Raw genomic sequence first — 13,269 nt, 5'->3', positions numbered from 1 at the left:
ATAATTATTAGTGTATAGGAATGCAAGGGATTTCTATATTCATTGATTAGTTCTAGTAATTTTCTGGTGGAGTCTTTAGGGTTTTCTATGTAGAGGATCATGTCATCTGCAAACAGTGAGAGTTTTACTTCTTCTTTTCCAATTTGGATTCCTTTTATTTCTTTTTCTGCTCTGATTGCTGTGGCCAAAACTTCCAAAACTGTGTTGAGTAGTAATGGTGAAAGTGGGCACTCTTGTCTTGTTCCTGACTTTAGAGGAAATAAAAATATGGAACGCTTCACGAATCTGCATGTCATCCTTGCGCAGGGGCCATGCTAATCTTCTCTGTATCATTCCAATTTTAGTATATGTGCTGCTGAAGCAAGCACCATATTTATTTTTGTATTTATTTTCAAGTTTATCAAGTCCTAGGCAAGTGCCTATTAGACAATATTGCCTTTAATATTTCAAGTGATGGTATTCCTCTTGAATGGCATTAGAATTACAAAACAAATTTGCAATGTAATTTATTTTCTGGCTGTATAAAGTCTTGGCAATACAAAATTCCCATCAGAACACACACATACAAACATACTCACACACACCCCCACCCCTATACTTAAAAAAAAAAATTCTAAATATGGAAAACTATGACTGAGAAGGGCCTACTTTTTACCTAATCGAGGGTCCAGTCTTTTAAGAGCCCTTTCAGCAAAGTGATCAAGTCTAACCCATCAGTGGTGGCTCAGACAATAAAGAACCCACCTGCAACGCGGGAGACCTGGGTTCTGGAAGATCCCCTGGAGGAGGGCATGGCAACCCACTTCATTATTCTTGCCTGAAGAACCTACATGGATAGAGGAGCCTGGCAGGTTACAGTCCATGGGATCGCAAAGAGTTGTGGTGACTAAGCACAACCCATAAATCATATCTCTCTACTGATATCTTTCTTCTAGTGTCCATGCTGGAAATCTTGTCTGGGTCTTTGAAGGCAACATCTCAGAGGATACTCAGTGTATTTAAATATGATCTTTGTCAACACCCTCCTTTCTCTCTGCACACCTGACTTCCCTCTCACTGTCAATCTCCTAATTAGCCACTCTTATCCTGTATCTCTATTTCTTGTCTCCTGGATCTCGCTGTATCCCCAACCTAAATCCCTCTTCCTTCAGTCTCACAGCCCCGTCCTCACCATGTCCTTCTGAGTCTGCTTCTTAAACGCACCTCAGTTCCATCCGTTTGTTTCTGTCTCTACTATCAAGGTACACTCTTCTGGTCTAACGCTCACTACTACCTTTCTTCTGGACTAATGCTAATCTCCAGTGCAGTTGGAGTGATAGTCCTGAGATGCAGTTCTTTTTGTTATTTCCAGAAGCTGTAAGTTTTTTTAAAAATTGATTTACTTTTCATTGGAGGATAATTGCTTTACAATATTGTGTTGGTTTCAGCCATACATCAGTATGAATCAGCCATAGGCATACATATGTCCCTTCCCTCTTTGCCGTATGATGCTAGGAACTCAAACCTGGTGTTCTAGAGGAGTGGGATGGGGTGGGAGGTGGGAGGAAGGTTCAGAAGCTGTAAGTTTAAATGTGGCTTCATTTGTTTCCCCCTGAGGACAACAAAATTCTTGTAAAAAAACTGATAATAGGTCTAGCCCTGCCAAATCTTGTCTTCCCTTATTTCCCCAACCACATCTTTGGCATTTCCATCCTGTTTGGAAAAACTATGACTGGGAAGGTAACTATGATGGTAAGTACCATTTCTCCTGCTTTCCCCTTTGTCCATGTTTCTCTCCACCATTGATGCTGCATCCATTTCTTTTGGTACCTAGAATATGCCCTGCTCTTGTCCTCTCTTCCCAAGGCCTTCAGTCAAAGAAGGGTCCAATCCCTTCTTTCTGGTCCTTTAGGATCCCACACTCCTATTCACCCCAAGGAAAGTCTCCCTAACTCTCCTCTTCTATTAGTTTACATTGGGTGTTTATTGTGTGTCTGAGGAATCCTCATCTTCCCACTTAACATACCATACTCTTTTGTGATTGTTTGTGGGCATGTTTGTATTTTGTAAATGAATAAATTTTTAAACTATTTCAAAGAAATGCATCTTAGAATCCCTCATGGACCATATCATAGAGGACTAGAAGATTCACCTGATTTGCAAACATATGGCAAGTAAGTGGTAGAAGGGTCTAATAACTGGTGTCTCTTCTTTGTAAGCTTTCTTTTACTAGACAAATGTTATTGGTAATTGTTCTATGTGGCACTTTGAAATAGCTACAACCTATGGGAATATTTCTCCTTGATAATATGCTCAAAATTTAATTTTCTCTTCCTCCATTTTTATCATGAGAGCTCACCCACAATAGGAGGAACTGGTTGGCGCAGTTGAATATATTGTGGTTCTTATGAAGAGAGTAAAACTTGCCAGGGATTGTTCACAGAAAATCACTGACTGTGCTGGAAACAATCTTGGTTTTGTTATATGCCTGCATCTATTCTTAAACTGGAACCAGATACAACAACTATAAAAATTGGTGGGAAGGGTTGCATGCTTCTGGAGAATGAGCTATTATTGCTGGTGTTCAGTTGCTAAGTCATGTCCGATTCTTTGCCACCTGATGGACTGCAGCATGCCAGGCTTCCCTGTCCTTCTCTATTTCCCGAAGTTTGCTCAAACTCATGTCCATTGAGTTGGTGATACTATCTAACCTTTGTATCCTCGGCTACACTCTTCTCCTTTTGCCTTCAATCTTTCCCAGTATCGGGGTCTTTTCCAATGGGTTGGCTCTTTGCATCAGGGAGCCAAAGTATTGGAGCTCCCCATGAAGCAAAAAGTGTAACTGTGGATTGTAGGTAGGAGTTTAAGAAAGATTTAGAATCACTGACTCTATTCTCTTCTAAATACTCCTCTGTTCAATCTTCTAACACGTCTACACTTAACAAACTCCCTCACTCTCCATTTTTTGTGAGTGTTGCTCATGAGTCTCTTCCCTTTGAAAATACTTGTGTTTTTCCTTGGTTATTTCTAGAGAAATAGTTTTCTAGAAAACTATAGTTTCATATAAATATGAAAAAAGTTAAAAGAGCTTGAAGTTTAATCCTGAAAAGCCAGTTTTGTAGATAGAAATTTAGATATTGTTCTTTGGAAGCTGCTGAACATTGACTCATACATTTTTACCATCAATATCCATTCACATAGAGAGCTAAAGTGCATTTACATATCCCATGGACGGAGAAGCCTGGTAGGCTGCAGTCCATGAGGTCGCTAAGAGTCGGACATGACTGAGCGACTTCACTTTCACTTTTCACTTTCATGCACTGGAGAAGGCAATGGCAACCCACTCCAGTGTTCTTGCCTGGAGAATCCCAGGGACGGCAGAGCCTGGTGGGCTGGCATCTATGGGGTCGCACAGAGTTGGGCACGACTGAAGCGACTTAGTAGTAGTAGTAGTATAGTATTATTTTGTTCTGCAGTAGGAAATGGCAACCTGCTCCAGCATTCTTTCCTGGAAAATCCCGTGGACAGAGGAGCCTGGCAGGCTACAGTCCATGGGATCACATAGAGTCAGATACAACCTGAGCGACTGAACACATAGTATTGTTATGTCACTAGAGATCCTGTATTTTATCCCAACTGAATATAGGGGATTGTGGAAAAATGAGCAAGAATGTCTTGGGATTTTCATTATGACTATGATTGACTTGCTATGACTTTCCATTCTCCTAATGAATATAAAATCACTGCTAAAATGTCCTCATTCAGCAGACCTACAAAAACAAAGAAGGGAAGTAATTTAATTTTAGCTTATATTTAGCTTTGACTCTGTGGTCACCAGTTTTGGATGGCAGCCACAAAAAGCCAGGCAAATTCCCACAAAGCCAGGCCTATACGAGAATTTCTGGCAAGAGCAGGTGGTTGCAGTTTTCTCCTTAGAAAAGTCCCATGGTATTTCATAATAACTATTTATGATCAAATAGAGGCACATTCTCTGGCTTATGAACATGCACTTTATAAACTTCCTTCATGTACACTTCCTGTTTTGCAGCTGTCTTGGAGTTCCCTATTCTCCATGACCTCAGGAACTTCCTTATTCTGTTGAGCCAACTGACCAAATCTTGTGGTCACTCATACTCAGTCGGCCTCATGCCTGCCACTTCCCCCTTTCCTAGCCCTACTGCCAGCACTAACCCATCTTAGTCACTGGGCCACCAGAGCAGTCCCTACGCTAATCCATCATTTCACACCTTTTTTCTTGATGTCAGAGCAGAGTTGAATTTTGTAGCTGTGGAAATGTGGACACACTTGCTACAGTCCAAACTGGAACTCTAAATGTGTTTCCCTTAGGAATTCATGTGGTAGCATTCCTCCAAGAAGGGTTGAATAGAGTTTCCTCTCAGCCTTGGAACCAAATCATCACAGAATAATGATTGTGGAAAGTATGTTAAACAATGGACTTGGGGTGGGGTGGATGATGATTTGGGAAAAATTGGAATTGTCTGGGCTTCCAATGCTATTCATATTTATGATTTACTCATACTCAGTAACAAAATAAATTGTGATTTTAAGTGTTTCATTTTGAAATAATCAAAATAGACTATTATTGCAGGCATAATTTAGTAATCAGGTCAAAAGTATGAACGACAAAGCTGACTAGCCTCTGAGAGTGCCCTTCATCCCATATTTACAAAGTGTTGTAATGCTAGAATTTCAGCAAAGGAAAAGTATGTGAAATCAAACTGAGTGGGAATAAGTTGGGTTTTGACTTTTTCTTTTTCACCCCTGAAATTTAATATGTATTTAGAAAACAGATTCAAAAGTATATGATGTTTTGCTGCTATATTTAAAATGGATATGGTCTACTGTAGAGCACACGGAACTCTGCTCAGTGTTATGTGGCAGCCTGGATGGGAGGGGCGTTTAGGGGGAGAATGGATACATTTATGTTTGGCTGGGTCCCTTCACTGTTCATGTGAAACTGTCATAACATTGGTAATTGGCTATACCCCAAGACAAAGTCAAAAGTCAAAAAAAGAAGTGTATGGAGTTTAATTAGGTTATTTTGGAGAAGGAAATGGCAACCCACTTTAGTATTCTTGTCTGGAAAACACCATGGACAGCCTGTGGGGTCACTAAGTTGGACACGACTAAGCAACTAAACAACAAGTTAGGTTATTTATACTTTTAAAATGTTATTTCTAAAGGCAGTGTTGTCTGGTAAGCCATAAACACTGTGCCCTGAGAATCTAGTGAGAAAGAAATGAGTGAGAAGGAAAAGAAGTGCTTGTATTGGCTAAGCCGAATGTACAGGTGGTTGGAACGGTCCTATGGCTGCAGGAACGAGGATGGATTTCACTAATTAAAATGAAAACTCAGAGTGGAAATTGTGTAAGAAATAAATGTTTATAGAAAATTGAGAGCTGCTTCTTACATAAGAATTAAGTGGCTAAAAATGACCTATTGCATAAATGGATATTTTCTCTGGTGAAAGAAAAACATAATTTGAAGACTAAAAATAGGGGAAAAGAGTGGGGCAAATAAGCTAGATATAGGAAGGACTTCTGTTCTGCAGCCAAAATTTTTCTAGTGATAATTTTTAATGGCTGATGGAGATTGAGTTTTTTCTAAAGATGAGGTCTCTAATGCATGAGTTCCTCCTCTTCTACTAAATTTCTCACCTTTCTAAGAGAAGCTCTACAGAAATTTACTTTCTAAAATATCAGGGGAATGATAAGTAACAAGAAGATGGGACAAAATGAAAAGAACTAGGAAAAAAACCACAAGCTTGAGGAGCTGAAAGTGCAGAAAAGAAACTGCATCTTCGTGTAGAAACATTTGTTTATGGGGGAGAGAACAGTACGGGGCACTCTGCTTGCAGAAAGGAAAAGCAAAATCAAAATGTCATGCCAAACCAAACAGCAGGCAGGACCTCTGAACCTTGGGTTTATGTCCAAAGAACCATATCAGGAGACTCACAAAGAGAAAGATCAGGAACGTTAACCAGAATTCCAGGCCAACACAGCTCAGTAGAAATCATTAAGCACACGAAAAGCAAACAGTGTGCCAGGAACTCTGCTGGGGGCATGGTGCACAAGGCGCAGTCAGAGATGTAAGCCAGGCTTTGTAGGTGTTCGGGGACTGAAGAGGAAGGAGAACAAAGAGGGTGAGATGTGGGGAGGCAGGAGCTGGTAAAGGTATGAACGGCTTTCTAATATGATAGAAGAAATGAGTCTTATAGACATTACACAAAAACCTTTAAGGAAGGGAAAAATGTGTTTGTCCAGTAATGTTGTAAAGAAGTGTCTCTGATGAATGAGGGGACAGGAGACAGGAATCTGAACCAATTATGTTGAGAGTATCAAATTGCATTTGGGACCTTATTGAGGATTTGTCTTAGTTATCTCTAAGTCTTTAGAGTCTTTAGTCTGGTTCTTTAGGACCTAGAGCTGAGGCTGAATTCAGTTCAATTCAGTCTCTCAGTCTTGTCCAACTCTTTGCGACCCCATGGACTGCAGCATGCCAGGCCTCCCTGTCCATCACCAAATCCTGGAGCTTGCTCTGACTCATGTCCACTAGTCGGTGACACCATCGAACCATCTCATCCTCTGTCATCGCCTTCTCCTGCCTTCAATCTTTCCCAGCATCAGGGTCTTTTCCAAGGAGTCAGTTCTTTGCATCAGGTGGCCAAAGTATTGGAGTTTCAGCTTCAGCCTCAGTCCTTCCAATGAATATTCAAGACTGATCTCCTTTAGGGTGGACTCGTTGGATCTCCTTGCAGTTCAAGGGACTCTCAAGAGTTTTCACCAACACCGCAGTTCAAAAGCATCAATACTTCAGCACTCAGCTTTCCTTATAGTCCAACTCTCACATCCATACATGAATACTAAGTTGGGGCTCAATAAGGTATTGACTATTCTTAATAAGAGCCTTTAAAAGTTTTCATTAGTGATCTTTATTGTTCAGTTTCTCAGTCACCTTCAGTTCAGTTCAGTTCAGTTGCTCAGTCATGTCTGACTCTTTGCAACCCCATGAACTGCAGCATGCCAGGCCTCCCTATCCATCACCAACTCCCGGAATTTACCCAAACTCATGCCATTGAGTCAGTGATGCCATCCAACCATCTCATCCTCTATCATCCCCTTCTCCTCCTGTCCTCAATCTTTCCCATCATCAGGATCTTTTCAAATGAGTCAGCTCTTCACATCAGGTGGCCAAAGTATTGGAGTTTCAGCTTCAACATCAATCCTTCCAATGAACATCCAAGACTGATCTCCTTTAGGATAGACTGGTTGAATCTCCTTGCAGTCCAAGGGACTCTCAAGAGTCTTCTCCAACACCACAGTTCAAAAGCATCAATTCTTCTGTGCTCAGCTTTCTTTCTAGTCCAGCTCTCGCATTCATACATGACTACTGGAAAAACCATAGCCTTGACTAGACGGACCTTTGTTAACAAAGTAATGTCTCTGCTTTTTAACATGCCATCTAGGTTGGTCAGAACTTTCCTTCCAAGAAGTAACCGTGTTTTAATTTCATGGCTGAAATCACCATCTGCAGTGATTTTGGAGCCCCCCAAAATAAAGTCAGCCACTGTTTCCCCATCTATTTGCCATCAAGTGATGGGACCAGATGCCATGATCTTCGTTTTCTGAATGTTGATCTTTAAGCCAACATTTTCACTCTCCTCTTTCACTTTCATCAAGAGGCTTTTTAGTTCTTCTTCACTTTCTGTCATAAGGATGGTGTCATCTACATCTCTGAGGTTATTGATATTTCTCCCGGCAATCTTGATGGCATCTTGTTCTTCATCCAGCCCAGCATTTCTCATGATGTACTCTGCAAATAAGTTAAATAAGCAGGGTGACAATATACAGCCTTGACATACTCCTTTTCCTATTTGGAACCAGTCTGTTGTTCCATGTCCAATTCTATCTATTGCTTCCTGACCTGCATATAGGTTTCTCAAGAGGCAGGTCAGGTGATCTGGTATTCCCATCTCTTTCAGAATTTCCCACAGTTTATTGTGTTCCGTACAGTCAAAGGCTATGGCATAGTCAATAAAGCAGAAATAGATGTTTTTCTGGAACTCTCTTGCTTTTTCAATGATCCAGCGGATGTTGGCAATTTGATCTCTACTTCCTCTGCCTTTTCTAAAACCAGCTTGAACATCTGGAAGTTCACAGTTCACATATTGCTGAAGCCTGGCTTGTTGAATTTTGAGCATTACTTTACTAGCGTGTGAGATGAGTGCAATTGTGCAGTCATTTGAGCAGTCTTTGGCACTGCCTTTCTTTGGAATTGGAATGAAAACTGATCTTTTCCAGTCCTGTGGCCACTGTTGAGTTTTCCAAATTTGCTGACGTATTGAGTGCAGCACTTCCACAGCATGATCTTTTAGAATTTGAAATAGCTCAACTGGAATTCTGTCACCCCCACTAGCTTTGTTCATAACGATGCTTCCTAAGGCCCACTTGGCTTCACATTCCAGAATGTCTGGCTCTAGGTGAGTGATCACATCACTGTGATTATCTGAGTTGTGATGATCTTTTTTGTACAGTTCTTCCTTGTATTGTTGCCACCTTTTTCTCAATATCTTCTGCTTTGTTAGGTCCATACTATTTCTGTCCTTTATTGAGCCCATTTTTGTATGAAATGTTCCCTTGGTATCTCACATTTTCTTGAAGAGATCTCTAATCTTTCCCATTCTATTGTTTTCCTCTATTTCTTTGCACTGATCACTGAGGAAGGCTTTCTTATCTCTCCATGCTATTCTTTGGAACTCTGCATTCAAATGGGTGTATCTTTCCTTTTCTCCTTTGCTTTTCACTTCTCTTCTTTTCACAGCTATTTATAAGGCGTCCTCAGACAGCCATTTTGCTTTTTTGCTTTTCTTTTTCTTGGGGTGGTCTTGATCCCATCTCTTGTACAGTGTCATGAACCTCCATCCATAGTTCATCAGGCACTCTGTCTATCAGATCTAGTCCCTTAAATCTATTTCTCACTTCTTCTGTATAATCCTAAGGGGTTTGATTTAGATCATACCTGAATGGTATAGTGATTTTCCCTACTCAATTTAGTCTGAATTTGGCAATAAGGAGTTCATGATCTAAGCTACAGTCAGCTCCTGGTCTTATTTTTGCTGACTGTATAGAGCTTCTCCATCTTTGGCTGCAAAGAATATAATCAATCTGATTTCGGTGTTGACCATCTGGTGATGTCCATGGGTAGAGTCTATTCTTGTGTTGTTGGAAGAGGGTGTTTGCTATGACCAGTGCATTCTCTTGGCAAGACTCTATTAGCCTTTGCCCTGCTTCATTCTGTACTCCAAGGCCAAATTTGTCTGTTACTCCAGGTGTTTTTTGACTTCCTACTTTTGCATTCCAGTCCCCTAAAATGAAAAGGCCATCTTTTGTGGGTGTTAGTTCTAAAAGGTCTTGTAGGTCTTCATAGAACCATTCATCTTCAGCTTCTTCAGCATTACTGGTTGTGACATAGACGTGGATTACTGCGATATTGAATGGTTTGCCTTGGAAATGAACAGAGATCATTCTGTCATTTTTGATATTGCATCCAAATACTGCATTTTGGACTCTTTTGTTGACTATGATGACTCTTCCATGTCTTCTAAGGGATTCTTGCTCACAGTAGTAGATATAATGGTCATCTAAGTTAAATTCACCCATTCCAGTCCATTTTAGTTCACTGATTCCTCAAATGTCGACATTCACTCTTGCCATCTCCTGTTTGACCACTTCCAATTTGCCTTGATTCATGGACCTAACATTCCAGATTCCTATGCAATGTTGCTCTTTACAGCATCGGACCTTGCTTCTAAAACCAGTCTCATCCACAACTGGGTGTTATTTTTTCTTTGGCTCCATTTCTTCATTCTTTCTGGAGTTATTTCTCCACTGATCTCCAGTAGCATATTGGGCACCTACCAACCTGGGGAGTTCATCTTTCAGTGTCCTATCTTTTTGCCTTTTCATACTGTTCATGGGGTTCTCAAGGCAAGAATACTGAAGTGGTTTGCCATTGCCTTCTTCAGTGGACCACATTTTGTCAGTCACCTTTGGAAAGCAGAAATAGATAGGAATAAATCAGGACAGGTTCTAGCTATACTGAAATTGTGCAGTATCCAAGTGACATTTGAGGTGCTGACTTCAACCTACAGGCTTATGATATTTTTTTCTTTGTCTTAGTTCAGATTTTTAAATATCATTGAATTGAATTCCCTTAGGTAAAAGATGTACCCTTCAGTTTGCCATGGTCGCACACATTCCTTGTTATATGACAATTGTTTCATTCCTGAAGGCATTTGAGTTTGAGACTTTCTCATTACCTGGGAAACAAAGAACCACAGTCAGCTGAGTGAGTGATGTGAGTGAGCGAGCTGATATAAAAAATAAAGTTTTGTAAGTTCACATGAGATATTTCCAAATGTGCACCATTGCCTCAAAAGTAGGGGCAGATGACTGCATCCTCTTATTTGCTCAATTAATATCCCTAGTACCCATTTGTCATTTTTTAAAAAATTGAAGTATAGTTGATTTACAATATTGCGCTAATTTCTGCTGTACAGGGAAGTGATTCAGTTATACATCCATATGTTCTTTTTCATATCCTTTTCCATTGTGGTTTATCACAGGATAGTGAATCTAGTTCCCTGTGCTATATAATAGGACTTTGTTCATCCAGCATCTGCTAATCCCAAACTCCCAGGTTTTCCCACCTACCCCCATTTGCCTTTGAAAAAATAATAGGTCTAGAACCTCCTTCTTAAGAACTCAGTTGTTTAAGGACTCCAGCCAGGTTGGTTATATTTGTAAACACCAGAATTTCCAAACACTTATCCGAGACTGATGATTCAGTTGGTTGACAAATTTCTCTTGATGCTTACTTACAGGCTTAAGCACTTCCAAACACAACTGTTGAGGTCAGATTCGTCAGCTGCACACTGTGCTGAAACCAGCACTTTCCCCATCTCCATCAACTTTGTCCAGTTCCTTCACAGACCCCAGGTCCTCAGCCAGATGGGCCCTCCCCTCCAGGTTACTGTCTCCAGGACAACCCTAGTTGATCCAGAGTTTTCTTAACTTCAAGACTCCGGGAGCAGAGTTGGACTATTGAAACCTCTCCCAGAGGCTCTGGATTCTTTGTATAAAAAGACTCATTTCCTTCCAAGTGACAGCCTCACTACCTGCTGTTTCCTTGCACTAGAAAACCTTGCTTGAAAAACAGAAGCTTTGGGACTTCCCTGGTGGTCCAGTGGTTAAAACTTCCGCTTCCAGTGCCTGGGCTGCTGGTTTGATCCCTGGTCAAAATGCTTAGATCTCAAATGCCTCCCAGCCAAAAAGCTATAACATAAACACACAAACAATATTGTAACAAATTCCATAAAGACTTAAAAATGGTCCATGTTAAGAAAGTCTTTAAAAAAAGAAAAACAAAAGCTTTTTTCTCCCACACTTTGGAGCCCTTCACCCTCCCCATGTGGGCCAATTTCCCCTTGTTATTTAACAAAGGCAGACTCCTCAAATGCATCCTAAAACAGAGAAGATTTGCTTCTGGGTGACTCTCTGTAATTAAACTACGTCAACCATCCTGTTTGCTCTCTGCTCAGTCTTTCTGACAGCATTCACATTTTTCATATGAAACTTTGCATTGACTCAAAAACTCGAGTATAAAAAAAAAATTGTATAGAAAGATGATCAGCTCTAGTAACCCAGGCAAGTTCTGTAAAACACCTGAATTATAAATGATGTAAGAGAGGCCGTGGAAGCTCAGTTCTTACAAGGCTCTCTTCTACCAAATGTAATAATTCAGTCAATTGCCAGAACTTTGTAAATGCTGAGCTGCTTTCCAACAGGGCCTCATTTATGCTCCTTCCTATTTTATCTGTGATAGTCGTTCAGTTGTGTTTGACTCTTTGCGACCCCAGGCTTGCAAATGTAGCCCACCAGGCTCCTCTGTCCATGGGATTTTCCTGGCAAGAACACTGGATTGGGTAGCCATTCCCTTCTCCAGGAGATCTTCCTGACCAAGGGGTTGAACCTGAATCCCCTGTATTGCATGCCATCTTTACCATCTTTACCATCTGAGCCACCAGGGAAACCTAAGACAGTGGAGTTACAATCAAACTCATTTACAAATGAGGCATGCAGTGAGGATGGTCAAATCCATTTTATACACAGGGACATGAGGCACCTGCCCAAGGTCACACTCCCACCAGCAGCAAGAGCATGCGAACCCAGACAGTGTGCTTCCAGGCTGGTGGTGTTCAGTCGCTAAGTCATCTCTAGCTCTTTGCGACCCCATGGACTGTAGCCTACCAGGCTCCTCTGTCCACAGGGTTTTCCAGGCAAGAATACTGGAGTGGGTTGTCAGGACCTCCCCTCTAACCTATGCTCTGTGGGGAGATGCTCAGTCTTGAAGGATGAATGCAAAGTGATAAAGAGGGGTGGGACAGAGTCTTAGTATGGCATCCAACCGTCCAAACCTCACACCTCTCAGGGAAGCTGAGGAAGCTGTCCACTAGGGCCACCTGGAAGCCAAGCCCTGATTTGCATAAGCTTAATAGAGGTTTCTTTTTAAAATTTTTAAATTATTAAAATAGTAATGAATCTTCTTAGTTAAAAATACCTATAAAAATCTACTCTGAGCAATATTGTTCCTATCCATCATTACTTTCCCTAGCTGCCACCCTCTTTCCAGTAGGGTAACCACATTTTTAAAATTAATGCTGAAATTTTTATTATGTTTTATGGGCAGAGGGGGAAGAAATGGAGGAGGGAGAGAGGAAGATGGACACATGGAAATTAGGTTTATTAAGTACAAATGTTATTTTCTGCCCTTTTAATATAAATGGCAGGTAGCATATTATATAAACTCTTTGACATCTTTTTTCATATTAATATATTTTCAGATAATTATATAATAGTACATAAATAACTTCCTCATTTGTTTTCTAGTTACAAAATATTTTATTGGATTGTTTCCAATTTTTTGCTATTACAAAAAATGCTTCAGTGAGAACCTGTGTGTGTACACCATTTTACATACATATAGGTATTTCTGTAGAATAAAATGTTAAAACTGGAATTGCTAATTGCAAGAATATAATAGGAATTTGTTATTCTTGTAGATGTTGTCCAGTATTCCATTAGGAGTTGTGACAAGTTATAGTGCCCCCAGCGATTCATGAGCGTGCCCATTTTCCTGCAGTTTAATTAATGTAGTATATTATCAAACTTCTGGCTTCTTATTCATCTGACAAGTAAAAATGACAGGTAG

The 13,269-nt window shown here is 40.5% G+C and overlaps 1 non-coding gene across 1 annotated transcript; it reads right to left on the bottom strand.

Moving 5' to 3' along the window:
- Window positions 1–261: 261 nt before the first annotated feature.
- Window positions 262–368, bottom strand: LOC139185384 (U6 spliceosomal RNA). Its single transcript, XR_011569016.1, has one exon. It is a non-coding gene; the product is annotated as a U6 spliceosomal RNA (small nuclear RNA).
- Between the last annotated feature and the right edge of the window lie 12,901 nt (window positions 369–13,269).

The sequence above is a fragment of the Bos indicus genome, chromosome 1, assembly GCF_029378745.1.
Source record: "Bos indicus isolate NIAB-ARS_2022 breed Sahiwal x Tharparkar chromosome 1, NIAB-ARS_B.indTharparkar_mat_pri_1.0, whole genome shotgun sequence".
Lineage (NCBI taxonomy): Eukaryota > Metazoa > Chordata > Mammalia > Artiodactyla > Bovidae > Bos > Bos indicus.
The sequence above is the reverse complement of the archived record's forward strand: the minus strand, read 5'-3'. Positions and strand labels throughout refer to the sequence as shown.